General features: G+C 37.3%; 4 pseudogenes; all 4 read right to left on the minus strand.

Annotated features, from left to right (window-relative positions):
* Positions 1–28: 28 nt before the first annotated feature.
* Positions 29–542, minus strand: LOC131852566 (uncharacterized; annotated as a pseudogene).
* Positions 543–4,639: 4,097 nt separating this feature from the next.
* On the minus strand, positions 4,640–5,153 carry LOC131852567 (uncharacterized; annotated as a pseudogene).
* Positions 5,154–9,250: 4,097 nt separating this feature from the next.
* On the minus strand, positions 9,251–9,764 carry LOC131852568 (uncharacterized; annotated as a pseudogene).
* Positions 9,765–13,859: 4,095 nt separating this feature from the next.
* On the minus strand, positions 13,860–14,373 carry LOC131852569 (uncharacterized; annotated as a pseudogene).

Here is a 14,373-nt window from a genome sequence, read left to right on the forward strand (position 1 = left end):
GTTGGTAGGGTAGGATAAACTGGATGCATTATTTCAAATGGCGTAACGTATGTGGTGGCAAATAACCAGTTCTAAAGAAGCTTTCCTTTTCAAAAGTAGTTGTCCAAATCCAGCACATGCACATAATTGCAGGTTTCTCCTCTCTTGCATGTACCACGAATGAAATCCTTGCATTGCACATTGTTTTTTTAGGTTTTCTGCTTAGGACTCAAACTCTATAGAATATTCTACTGTCTGTCCCCTATTTGGTCTTTCTTCTGTGTTAACTTCATACATATCATCCACAACTTCGGTCTTAATTTCAAAATTCAAAGGATTGGTGGTGGAGAATTTGGTGGTAGAGGTGGTTGTACCGTCATTTTTATCTTACTGTCGTTTTCAGTTATTTCATTTGACACAGACGAAGGCGCAGACCCTGACGGTACACTAGACGTTGACGCTATCTTATCTGCTTCCTCAAACTTAGATTTTAATTACTTTCTTATGTATTTAAAGTTAGGCGAAGGCTTAAAATTGATTGATTTAGCAGCTTCAGGTAACATTTCTGAACTTGCTCCAGATGACATGCATTTCTTATTTGATAATTTATTTAAAAAGCGGTATATATGAACTATGATATGCAATAACTTTGCAAACGATGACATATTTAATGCGAGTTTATAGTGAACGAGGACGCGACCATAGTGGGGATGGCAGCCTAACACCTATTGTTCTCGAGTATCCGAATCGGCGCTTGCTACGCACGTCCTTGGTGAGCCGAGTAAGCTGGACATCCGTCGCCCGGTGTGAAGGACACCTCACGGCTACTACTTTTGCGTTCTTGCTACTCGTCCACAATTATGTTTTATTGTTTTTTTGTTAATATATATACGAGTGATAAACTGTGTTCATAAATTAATAGAATGAACTATAGTTTAATTTTATTATATACTCTTACAGTTCAGAAGTGCGATGGACAATTTAACTGCGTAGTTAACCGATGAACGCTTGTTCTTGTGTTTCCGGGATGGACAATTTAACTGCGTAGTTAGCCGAAGAACGCTTGTTATTGTGTTTGTTTACGACGTAACTGTGATATTTGTAGTACTAATATTGTGACTATGGGGTCGAAGTCAAAAAAAGACAAATCAAGTGCAAGACGGGAAAAGCGTTTACGTCGTCGGTTGCTTGCCGAAATAGAAAACCGTCGGTTGGCACAACGGTTACATAATTTGGAAAATGAAATTTACAAAGCTCGGCATGTTCCAATTGACGGAGGGTTGCAGTCGACCTCATTACATTACAGGCCATGCCGTCTGTGATTGTTAGTGAGCGGGCCGCGCACTCACAGTCTACAGTGCAGACTCCTTCGTGCACAATTGGTTCGCTGCCTGTTGTAGTCGCACAGGACTCAACGACTATCACAGGCAGACCACAGCTGTCATCTCAAGAGGGATTTACGTATGATGAACATTGTAATAATAGTTCTTTCAATACTAATATTCGTTATGTAGGTCGGAGTGACCCAGTACCTGAATACGACCCTCAAACGTCGTTAATAACCATGGAGTTGTGGCTCCGTAAGGTAGAGGGCATTTCCAACATGTATGGCTGGGATGAGAAAACATTACTATTTAATTGCGCTTCAAAATTAAAAGGTTATGCTCGTAGTTGGTATAATCAATTACAACTGCAAGATATAAACCGCCCTTGGGCGGAATTTAAAAATAAATTGTTAACAGCTTTTCCGTCCCATAAAAGTAAATTAAGTATGTTACGTGATTTAGTAAATACCATTAGGCGTCCCGATATGGATTATTTACCATTTTACTATGATAAACTGGCGCTAGGTAATGCATGTAACATACAACCATCGTTAATAACAGAGGCAATTATAGGTACGATAGGTAACGAGTTGGTAGAAATAGGAGCGATATCGGCGGGTTGTCGTGAACCAAATTCATTATTAAATTATTTGTCATCATTGAGAACCTCAGCTTTAGCCGTTCCAGTGTCTCACAAATATGAGAGTACGGACGTTAGGTATTCTAATAATGTTAAATGTCACACTTGCAAAAGGCGCGGTCATACTGCCAATCGTTGTACTTATAAAATGCGTGAAAAATTAGTAAGTAATTGTTCGTTTTGTAGTAAAAAGGGACATAATGAAAATAATTGTTTTTTAAAAATACGTAAATGTTCATATTGTAATAAAATGGGTCACATTAAGGAGGAATGCTTCAAACTTAAAAGTCGTAATACAAAAAACTCTATGCCTCCGCAAAAGGTACAATTGATTACTGATCGTGATGAAGGTTCAAAGTATTTTATGCCCATAATTATTAATGACATAAAAGTAAATGCTTTTATAGATTTTGGAAGTACATGCATTACGATAACGGAGTCGGTGGCTAATCAACTATTGCTGGACATTCAACCGTGTGCAGAAAATAATGTAATAAAAGGTTTCGGTGGATCAATTGTTACACCTCTTGGCGAGGTTTTGATTACTATAAAAGCTGATGAAGCCATGTGTAAAGATTTAAAGGCTTACATTGTGCCTAACATATCTCAAGATATAGGTGTAATAGTTGGTCCCTGTTTGGCCAAATGAGCAATCAATTCTGGTGATGTATAATAATTATCAAAGAATAATTTGTAATTTTTATTCTTTGGTATGGACCTAACTAAGCGTACTACGATATTTGAACTAGCTCCTAAGTCTGGCTCACTTGGATGTCTTAGCTCGGGATCGTTCTCCATTCCAGAATAAATTTCAAAATCGTAAGCAAAGCCACGATCGTCGCAGAGAATAAGCAGTTTATAGCCCCGTTTGTGTGGCTTATTAGGTAGGTATTGTCGAAGAAGATTACAGGCTTTTGTCGCGCACATTTGCTCGTCGACTGATAGTGCTTCTCTTTTCGGCACGCTTTGACATTTTTTTTAATGTTTCCAATATGGGCCTAATTTTATGCAAACGGTCATACCCTGGACTATCTGATGGCGGTTGCGTAGAATTATCGTTAAAATGTAGGAATTGACAGATTTTTTTGAATTGATTTAGCGACATCGTCTTTATAATCAAAGGAATACCTAATTCAGATGCCCAATACATTCGAATATTTGGCAGTGGCGCCAGACTCATAATCACACAGATACCTGTAAACTTTTCCAATTCATTAGTTGTTATTATATACGGCTTTGATGGATTTTTTGTATACTAAATTTGTGCATTTCTTCTACGATATGTTGAAATAATTCATTATCAAAAAACCATGAAAAATATTGCAGGGGAGTTTCGAAGTCTATAATCGGTGACTGTAAATTTGTGTTTCCAGTACATGATAAAGGAAGTGATTGGAAAGAAGTTTTCTTCCAAATAAATCTCCTCTTTTTTCTTTGAGTGACAGAGCCAGGGATTCTAGATCTATGACCGATTGTGTTACTCATACTCCATGATCGTCTAGATGCCCGACATTGTGTAATGGTACCTGTAGTTGTCCCGGAAGTCATTCCTGATGTACTAGACTGAGGCTCTAATATTTCTGGTTGATAATTTTCAATATTCGTAACAACCTCGTTAACAGGAGACGAACACTGACGTTTCTGCGGAGATGAGGAAGTTTCCACGTCGCTAAGCGCCTCGGATAAAATGTTTCGGATTGATTGAACTTTTTCGATGTCATCATCACTTTCAGCGTCATAGAAATCTTGTTCATCTTCGCTTCCAGGAGGAATATTCAAGAAACCCTCAATATCTGCATCACACAATCTTCTTCGCGACATTATCTATAATAAAATCAAAGTATTCACAAGGACAGCAACACATATAAAACAACAACATATATAAAAATATGATTTACTGATACGTTTACTATTGTAATATAAAAAACAACTTACTAACGCAACACTTTCATTCAAATTTCACCCTGAGTTCACTATAACAAAAACACGAACAACATCTTTCGGTAATGGATCGTATTACTATATTGCTAAAAATCAGTAGCTTCTATCAAGTCAAGTCAAAAGATGTCGCTACTAATACTTTTATAGCTACAGGAACGATTAAAGTCGGTGTTCCGCATATGGTTCTTCTATGGTTCTCTTGTAGGGTTAATATATTTAAAATTATAAAATACTGAAATCATAATCATCGTAAAAGAACCATCGCACAGCAAGGCATAAAATTAAAATAAGTACAGTATATTTTCATGTACGTAATGGTATGTTTACAAAAAATATTATACCGTATATTAGTAGTATAAATTCAGGCAGTTACATCGCTATTGTAATAAGTGTCTGGACAGGACAATATAACTTTGAGCACAGTGGTAAGCCAGTTCTTCTTATTCAACAATTTTGCAATATTTTCATCCAATGTTTTAGTGGATTTTATCGATATGTCTATCTTTGCTTGATTTTATTGGTATCTGACCTTATGGAATTCACAATTCAGACATTTCTTGTATACCGGTTGGTCTGTATTTTCAACACCAAGCATAAGTAGGCGGAGAGACAGCCGCACGGAATGGTGTATATGCAACATGACCACAAGTCCCGTTTTGAACGGGACTGTCTCGTCTTTCGTTTCTTGATCCTGGTGGTCCCGAATAGGATCCAGCTTGCATTTCCGTTGGTAGGGTAGGATAAACTGGATGCATTATTTCAAATGGCGTAACGTATGTGGTGGCAAATAACCAGTTCTAAAGAAGCTTTCCTTTTCAAAAGTAGTTGTCCAAATCCAGCACATGCACATAATTGCAGGTTTCTCCTCTCTTGCATGTACCACGAATGAAATCCTTGCATTGCACATTGTTTTTTTAGGTTTTCTGCTTAGGACTCAAACTCTATAGAATATTCTACTGTCTGTCCCCTATTTGGTCTTTCTTCTGTGTTAACTTCATACATATCATCCACAACTTCGGTCTTAATTTCAAAATTCAAAGGATTGGTGGTGGAGAATTTGGTGGTAGAGGTGGTTGTACCGTCATTTTTATCTTACTGTCGTTTTCAGTTATTTCATTTGACACAGACGAAGGCGCAGACCCTGACGGTACACTAGACGTTGACGCTATCTTATCTGCTTCCTCAAACTTAGATTTTAATTACTTTCTTATGTATTTAAAGTTAGGCGAAGGCTTAAAATTGATTGATTTAGCAGCTTCAGGTAACATTTCTGAACTTGCTCCAGATGACATGCATTTCTTATTTGATAATTTATTTAAAAAGCGGTATATATGAACTATGATATGCAATAACTTTGCAAACGATGACATATTTAATGCGAGTTTATAGTGAACGAGGACGCGACCATAGTGGGGATGGCAGCCTAACACCTATTGTTCTCGAGTATCCGAATCGGCGCTTGCTACGCACGTCCTTGGTGAGCCGAGTTAGTTCGACATCCGTCGCCCGGTGTGAAGGACACCTCACGGCTACTACTTTTGCGTTCTTGCTACTCGTCCACAATTATGTTTTATTGTTTTTTTGTTAATATATATACGAGTGATAAACTGTGTTCATAAATTAATAGAATGAACTATAGTTTAATTTTATTATATACTCTTACAGTTCAGAAGTGCGATGGACAATTTAACTGCGTAGTTAACCGATGAACGCTTGTTCTTGTGTTTCCGGGATGGACAATTTAACTGCGTAGTTAGCCGAAGAACGCTTGTTATTGTGTTTGTTTACGACGTAACTGTGATATTTGTAGTACTAATATTGTGACTATGGGGTCGAAGTCAAAAAAAGACAAATCAAGTGCAAGACGGGAAAAGCGTTTACGTCGTCGGTTGCTTGCCGAAATAGAAAACCGTCGGTTGGCACAACGGTTACATAATTTGGAAAATGAAATTTACAAAGCTCGGCATGTTCCAATTGACGGAGGGTTGCAGTCGACCTCATTACATTACAGGCCATGCCGTCTGTGATTGTTAGTGAGCGGGCCGCGCACTCACAGTCTACAGTGCAGACTCCTTCGTGCACAATTGGTTCGCTGCCTGTTGTAGTCGCACAGGACTCAACGACTATCACAGGCAGACCACAGCTGTCATCTCAAGAGGGATTTACGTATGATGAACATTGTAATAATAGTTCTTTCAATACTAATATTCGTTATGTAGGTCGGAGTGACCCAGTACCTGAATACGACCCTCAAACGTCGTTAATAACCATGGAGTTGTGGCTCCGTAAGGTAGAGGGCATTTCCAACATGTATGGCTGGGATGAGAAAACATTACTATTTAATTGCGCTTCAAAATTAAAAGGTTATGCTCGTAGTTGGTATAATCAATTACAACTGCAAGATATAAACCGCCCTTGGGCGGAATTTAAAAATAAATTGTTAACAGCTTTTCCGTCCCATAAAAGTAAATTAAGTATGTTACGTGATTTAGTAAATACCATTAGGCGTCCCGATATGGATTATTTACCATTTTACTATGATAAACTGGCGCTAGGTAATGCATGTAACATACAACCATCGTTAATAACAGAGGCAATTATAGGTACGATAGGTAACGAGTTGGTAGAAATAGGAGCGATATCGGCGGGTTGTCGTGAACCAAATTCATTATTAAATTATTTGTCATCATTGAGAACCTCAGCTTTAGCCGTTCCAGTGTCTCACAAATATGAGAGTACGGACGTTAGGTATTCTAATAATGTTAAATGTCACACTTGCAAAAGGCGCGGTCATACTGCCAATCGTTGTACTTATAAAATGCGTGAAAAATTAGTAAGTAATTGTTCGTTTTGTAGTAAAAAGGGACATAATGAAAATAATTGTTTTTTAAAAATACGTAAATGTTCATATTGTAATAAAATGGGTCACATTAAGGAGGAATGCTTCAAACTTAAAAGTCGTAATACAAAAAACTCTATGCCTCCGCAAAAGGTACAATTGATTACTGATCGTGATGAAGGTTCAAAGTATTTTATGCCCATAATTATTAATGACATAAAAGTAAATGCTTTTATAGATTTTGGAAGTACATGCATTACGATAACGGAGTCGGTGGCTAATCAACTATTGCTGGACATTCAACCGTGTGCAGAAAATAATGTAATAAAAGGTTTCGGTGGATCAATTGTTACACCTCTTGGCGAGGTTTTGATTACTATAAAAGCTGATGAAGCCATGTGTAAAGATTTAAAGGCTTACATTGTGCCTAACATATCTCAAGATATAGGTGTAATAGTTGGTCCCTGTTTGGCCAAATGAGCAATCAATTCTGGTGATGTATAATAATTATCAAAGAATAATTTGTAATTTTTATTCTTTGGTATGGACCTAACTAAGCGTACTACGATATTTGAACTAGCTCCTAAGTCTGGCTCACTTGGATGTCTTAGCTCGGGATCGTTCTCCATTCCAGAATAAATTTCAAAATCGTAAGCAAAGCCACGATCGTCGCAGAGAATAAGCAGTTTATAGCCCCGTTTGTGTGGCTTATTAGGTAGGTATTGTCGAAGAAGATTACAGGCTTTTGTCGCGCACATTTGCTCGTCGACTGATAGTGCTTCTCTTTTCGGCACGCTTTGACATTTTTTTTAATGTTTCCAATATGGGCCTAATTTTATGCAAACGGTCATACCCTGGACTATCTGATGGCGGTTGCGTAGAATTATCGTTAAAATGTAGGAATTGACAGATTTTTTTGAATTGATTTAGCGACATCGTCTTTATAATCAAAGGAATACCTAATTCAGATGCCCAATACATTCGAATATTTGGCAGTGGCGCCAGACTCATAATCACACAGATACCTGTAAACTTTTCCAATTCATTAGTTGTTATTATATACGGCTTTGATGGATTTTTTGTATACTAAATTTGTGCATTTCTTCTACGATATGTTGAAATAATTCATTATCAAAAAACCATGAAAAATATTGCAGGGGAGTTTCGAAGTCTATAATCGGTGACTGTAAATTTGTGTTTCCAGTACATGATAAAGGAAGTGATTGGAAAGAAGTTTTCTTCCAAATAAATCTCCTCTTTTTTCTTTGAGTGACAGAGCCAGGGATTCTAGATCTATGACCGATTGTGTTACTCATACTCCATGATCGTCTAGATGCCCGACATTGTGTAATGGTACCTGTAGTTGTCCCGGAAGTCATTCCTGATGTACTAGACTGAGGCTCTAATATTTCTGGTTGATAATTTTCAATATTCGTAACAACCTCGTTAACAGGAGACGAACACTGACGTTTCTGCGGAGATGAGGAAGTTTCCACGTCGCTAAGCGCCTCGGATAAAATGTTTCGGATTGATTGAACTTTTTCGATGTCATCATCACTTTCAGCGTCATAGAAATCTTGTTCATCTTCGCTTCCAGGAGGAATATTCAAGAAACCCTCAATATCTGCATCACACAATCTTCTTCGCGACATTATCTATAATAAAATCAAAGTATTCACAAGGACAGCAACACATATAAAACAACAACATATATAAAAATATGATTTACTGATACGTTTACTATTGTAATATAAAAAACAACTTACTAACGCAACACTTTCATTCAAATTTCACCCTGAGTTCACTATAACAAAAACACGAACAACATCTTTCGGTAATGGATCGTATTACTATATTGCTAAAAATCAGTAGCTTCTATCAAGTCAAGTCAAAAGATGTCGCTACTAATACTTTTATAGCTACAGGAACGATTAAAGTCGGTGTTCCGCATATGGTTCTTCTATGGTTCTCTTGTAGGGTTAATATATTTAAAATTATAAAATACTGAAATCATAATCATCGTAAAAGAACCATCGCACAGCAAGGCATAAAATTAAAATAAGTACAGTATATTTTCATGTACGTAATGGTATGTTTACAAAAAATATTATACCGTATATTAGTAGTATAAATTCAGGCAGTTACATCGCTATTGTAATAAGTGTCTGGACAGGACAATATAACTTTGAGCACAGTGGTAAGCCAGTTCTTCTTATTCAACAATTTTGCAATATTTTCATCCAATGTTTTAGTGGATTTTATCGATATGTCTATCTTTGCTTGATTTTATTGGTATCTGACCTTATGGAATTCACAATTCAGACATTTCTTGTATACCGGTTGGTCTGTATTTTCAACACCAAGCATAAGTAGGCGGAGAGACAGCCGCACGGAATGGTGTATATGCAACATGACCACAAGTCCCGTTTTGAACGGGACTGTCTCGTCTTTCGTTTCTTGATCCTGGTGGTCCCGAATAGGATCCAGCTTGCATTTCCGTTGGTAGGGTAGGATAAACTGGATGCATTATTTCAAATGGCGTAACGTATGTGGTGGCAAATAACCAGTTCTAAAGAAGCTTTCCTTTTCAAAAGTAGTTGTCCAAATCCAGCACATGCACATAATTGCAGGTTTCTCCTCTCTTGCATGTACCACGAATGAAATCCTTGCATTGCACATTGTTTTTTTAGGTTTTCTGCTTAGGACTCAAACTCTATAGAATATTCTACTGTCTGTCCCCTATTTGGTCTTTCTTCTGTGTTAACTTCATACATATCATCCACAACTTCGGTCTTAATTTCAAAATTCAAAGGATTGGTGGTGGAGAATTTGGTGGTAGAGGTGGTTGTACCGTCATTTTTATCTTACTGTCGTTTTCAGTTATTTCATTTGACACAGACGAAGGCGCAGACCCTGACGGTACACTAGACGTTGACGCTATCTTATCTGCTTCCTCAAACTTAGATTTTAATTACTTTCTTATGTATTTAAAGTTAGGCGAAGGCTTAAAATTGATTGATTTAGCAGCTTCAGGTAACATTTCTGAACTTGCTCCAGATGACATGCATTTCTTATTTGATAATTTATTTAAAAAGCGGTATATATGAACTATGATATGCAATAACTTTGCAAACGATGACATATTTAATGCGAGTTTATAGTGAACGAGGACGCGACCATAGTGGGGATGGCAGCCTAACACCTATTGTTCTCGAGTATCCGAATCGGCGCTTGCTACGCACGTCCTTGGTGAGCCGAGTAAGTTCGACATCCGTCGCCCGGTGTGAAGGACACCTCACGGCTACTACTTTTGCGTTCTTGCTACTCGTCCACAATTATGTTTTATTGTTTTTTTGTTAATATATATACGAGTGATAAACTGTGTTCATAAATTAATAGAATGAACTATAGTTTAATTTTATTATATACTCTTACAGTTCAGAAGTGCGATGGACAATTTAACTGCGTAGTTAACCGATGAACGCTTGTTCTTGTGTTTCCGGGATAGACAATTTAACTGCGTAGTTAGCCGAAGAACGCTTGTTATTGTGTTTGTTTACGACGTAACTGTGATATTTATAGTACTAATATTGTGACTATGGGGTCGAAGTCAAAAAAAGACAAATCAAGTGCAAGACGGGAAAAGCGTTTACGTCGTCGGTTGCTTGCCGAAATAGAAAACCGTCGGTTGGCACAACGGTTACATAATTTGGAAAATGAAATTTACAAAGCTCGGCATGTTCCAATTGACGGAGGGTTGCAGTCGACCTCATTACATTACAGGCCATGCCGTCTGTGATTGTTAGTGAGCGGGCCGCGCACTCACAGTCTACAGTGCAGACTCCTTCGTGCACAATTGGTTCGCTGCCTGTTGTAGTCGCACAGGACTCAACGACTATCACAGGCAGACCACAGCTGTCATCTCAAGAGGGATTTACGTATGATGAACATTGTAATAATAGTTCTTTCAATACTAATATTCGTTATGTAGGTCGGAGTGACCCAGTACCAGAATACGACCCTCAAACGTCGTTAATAACCATGGTGTTGTGGCTCCGTAAGGTAGACGGCAGTTCCAACATGTATGGCTGGGATGAGAAAACATTACTATTTAATTGCGCTTCAAAATTAAAAGGTTATGCTCGTAGTTGGTATAATCAATTACAACTGCAAGATATAAACCGCCCTTGGGCGGAATTTAAAAATAAATTGTTAACAGCTTTTCCGTCCCATAAAAGTAAATTAAGTATGTTACGTGATTTAGTAAATACCATTAGGCGTCCCGATATGGATTATTTACCATTTTACTATGATAAACTGGCGCTAGGTAATGCATGTAACATACAACCATCGTTAATAACAGAGGCAATTATAGGTACGATAGGTAACGAGTTGGTAGAAATAGGAGCGATATCGGCGGGTTGTCGTGAACCAAATTCATTATTAAATTATTTGTCATCATTGAGAACCTCAGCTTTAGCCGTTCCAGTGTCTCACAAATATGAGAGTACGGACGTTAGGTATTCTAATAATGTTAAATGTCACACTTGCAAAAGGCGCGGTCATACTGCCAATCGTTGTACTTATAAAATGCGTGAAAAATTAGTAAGTAATTGTTCGTTTTGTAGTAAAAAGGGACATAATGAAAATAATTGTTTTTTAAAAATACGTAAATGTTCATATTGTAATAAAATGGGTCACATTAAGGAGGAATGCTTCAAACTTAAAAGTCGTAATACAAAAACTCTATGCCTCCGCAAAAGGTACAATTGATTACTGATCGTGATGAAGGTTCAAAGTATTTTATGCCCATAATTATTAATGACATAAAAGTAAATGCTTTTATAGATTTTGGAAGTACATGCATTACGATAACGGAGTCGGTGGCTAATCAACTATTGCTGGACATTCAACCGTGTGCAGAAAATAATGTAATAAAAGGTTTCGGTGGATCAATTGTTACACCTCTTGGCGAGGTTTTGATTACTATAAAAGCTGATGAAGCCATGTGTAAAGATTTAAAGGCTTACATTGTGCCTAACATATCTCAAGATATAGGTGTAATAGTTGGTCCCTGTTTGGCCAAATGAGCAATCAATTCTGGTGATGTATAATAATTATCAAAGAATAATTTGTAATTTTTATTCTTTGGTATGGACCTAACTAAGCGTACTACGATATTTGAACTAGCTCCTAAGTCTGGCTCACTTGGATGTCTTAGCTCGGGATCGTTCTCCATTCCAGAATAAATTTCAAAATCGTAAGCAAAGCCACGATCGTCGCAGAGAATAAGCAGTTTATAGCCCCGTTTGTGTGGCTTATTAGGTAGGTATTGTCGAAGAAGATTACAGGCTTTTGTCGCGCACATTTGCTCGTCGACTGATAGTGCTTCTCTTTTCGGCACGCTTTGACATTTTTTTTAATGTTTCCAATATGGGCCTAATTTTATGCAAACGGTCATACCCTGGACTATCTGATGGCGGTTGCGTAGAATTATCGTTAAAATGTAGGAATTGACAGATTTTTTTGAATTGATTTAGCGACATCGTCTTTATAATCAAAGGAATACCTAATTCAGATGCCCAATACATTCGAATATTTGGCAGTGGCGCCAGACTCATAATCACACAGATACCTGTAAACTTTTCCAATTCATTAGTTGTTATTATATACGGCTTTGATGGATTTTTTGTATACTAAATTTGTGCATTTCTTCTACGATATGTTGAAATAATTCATTATCAAAAAACCATGAAAAATATTGCAGGGGAGTTTCGAAGTCTATAATCGGTGACTGTAAATTTGTGTTTCCAGTACATGATAAAGGAAGTGATTGGAAAGAAGTTTTCTTCCAAATAAATCTCCTCTTTTTCTTTGAGTGACAGAGCCAGGGATTCTAGATCTATGACCGATTGTGTTACTCATACTCCATGATCGTCTAGATGCCCGACATTGTGTAATGGTACCTGTAGTTGTCCCGGAAGTCATTCCTGATGTACTAGACTGAGGCTCTAATATTTCTGGTTGATAATTTTCAATATTCGTAACAACCTCGTTAACAGGAGACGAACACTGACGTTTCTGCGGAGATGAGGAAGTTTCCACGTCGCTAAGCGCCTCGGATAAAATGTTTCGGATTGATTGAACTTTTTCGATGTCATCATCACTTTCAGCGTCATAGAAATCTTGTTCATCTTCGCTTCCAGGAGGAATATTCAAGAAACCCTCAATATCTGCATCACACAATCTTCTTCGCGACATTATCTATAATAAAATCAAAGTATTCACAAGGACAGCAACACATATAAAACAACAACATATATAAAAATATGATTTACTGATACGTTTACTATTGTAATATAAAAAACAACTTACTAACGCAACACTTTCATTCAAATTTCACCCTGAGTTCACTATAACAAAAACACGAACAACATCTTTCGGTAATGGATCGTATTACTATATTGCTAAAAATCAGTAGCTTCTATCAAGTCAAGTCAAAAGATGTCGCTACTAATACTTTTATAGCTACAGGAACGATTAAAGTCGGTGTTCCGCATATGGTTCTTCTATGGTTCTCTTGTAGGGTTAATATATTTAAAATTATAAAATACTGAAATCATAATCATCGTAAAAGAACCATCGCACAGCAAGGCATAAAATTAAAATAAGTACAGTATATTTTCATGTACGTAATGGTATGTTTACAAAAAATATTATACCGTATATTAGTAGTATAAATTCAGGCAGTTACATCGCTATTGTAATAAGTGTCTGGACAGGACAATATAACTTTGAGCACAGTGGTAAGCCAGTTCTTCTTATTCAACAATTTTGCAATATTTTCATCCAATGTTTTAGTGGATTTTATCGATATGTCTATCTTTGCTTGATTTTATTGGTATCTGACCTTATGGAATTCACAATTCAGACATTTCTTGTATACCGGTTGGTCTGTATTTTCAACACCAAGCATAAGTAGGCGGAGAGACAGCCGCACGGAATGGTGTATATGCAACATGACCACAAGTCCCGTTTTGAACGGGACTGTCTCGTCTTTCGTTTCTTGATCCTGGTGGTCCCGAATAGGATCCAGCTTGCATTTCCGTTGGTAGGGTAGGATAAACTGGATGCATTATTTCAAATGGCGTAACGTATGTGGTGGCAAATAACCAGTTCTAAAGAAGCTTTCCTTTTCAAAAGTAGTTGTCCAAATCCAGCACATGCACATAATTGCAGGTTTCTCCTCTCTTGCATGTACCACGAATGAAATCCTTGCATTGCACATTGTTTTTTTAGGTTTTCTGCTTAGGACTCAAACTCTATAGAATATTCTACTGTCTGTCCCCTATTTGGTCTTTCTTCTGTGTTAACTTCATACATATCATCCACAACTTCGGTCTTAATTTCAAAATTCAAAGGATTGGTGGTGGAGAATTTGGTGGTAGAGGTGGTTGTACCGTCATTTTTATCTTACTGTCGTTTTCAGTTATTTCATTTGACACAGACGAAGGCGCAGACCCTGACGGTACACTAGACGTTGACGCTATCTTATCTGCTTCCTCAAACTTAGATTTTAATTACTTTCTTATGTATTTAAAGTTAGGCGAAGGCTTAAAATTGATTGATTTAGCAGCTTCAGGTAACAT

The sequence above is a fragment of the Achroia grisella genome, unplaced genomic scaffold (genome assembly GCF_030625045.1).
Source record: "Achroia grisella isolate CSIRO2021 unplaced genomic scaffold, CSIRO_AGI_Agris_v1 utg8557, whole genome shotgun sequence".
NCBI lineage: Eukaryota > Metazoa > Arthropoda > Insecta > Lepidoptera > Pyralidae > Achroia > Achroia grisella.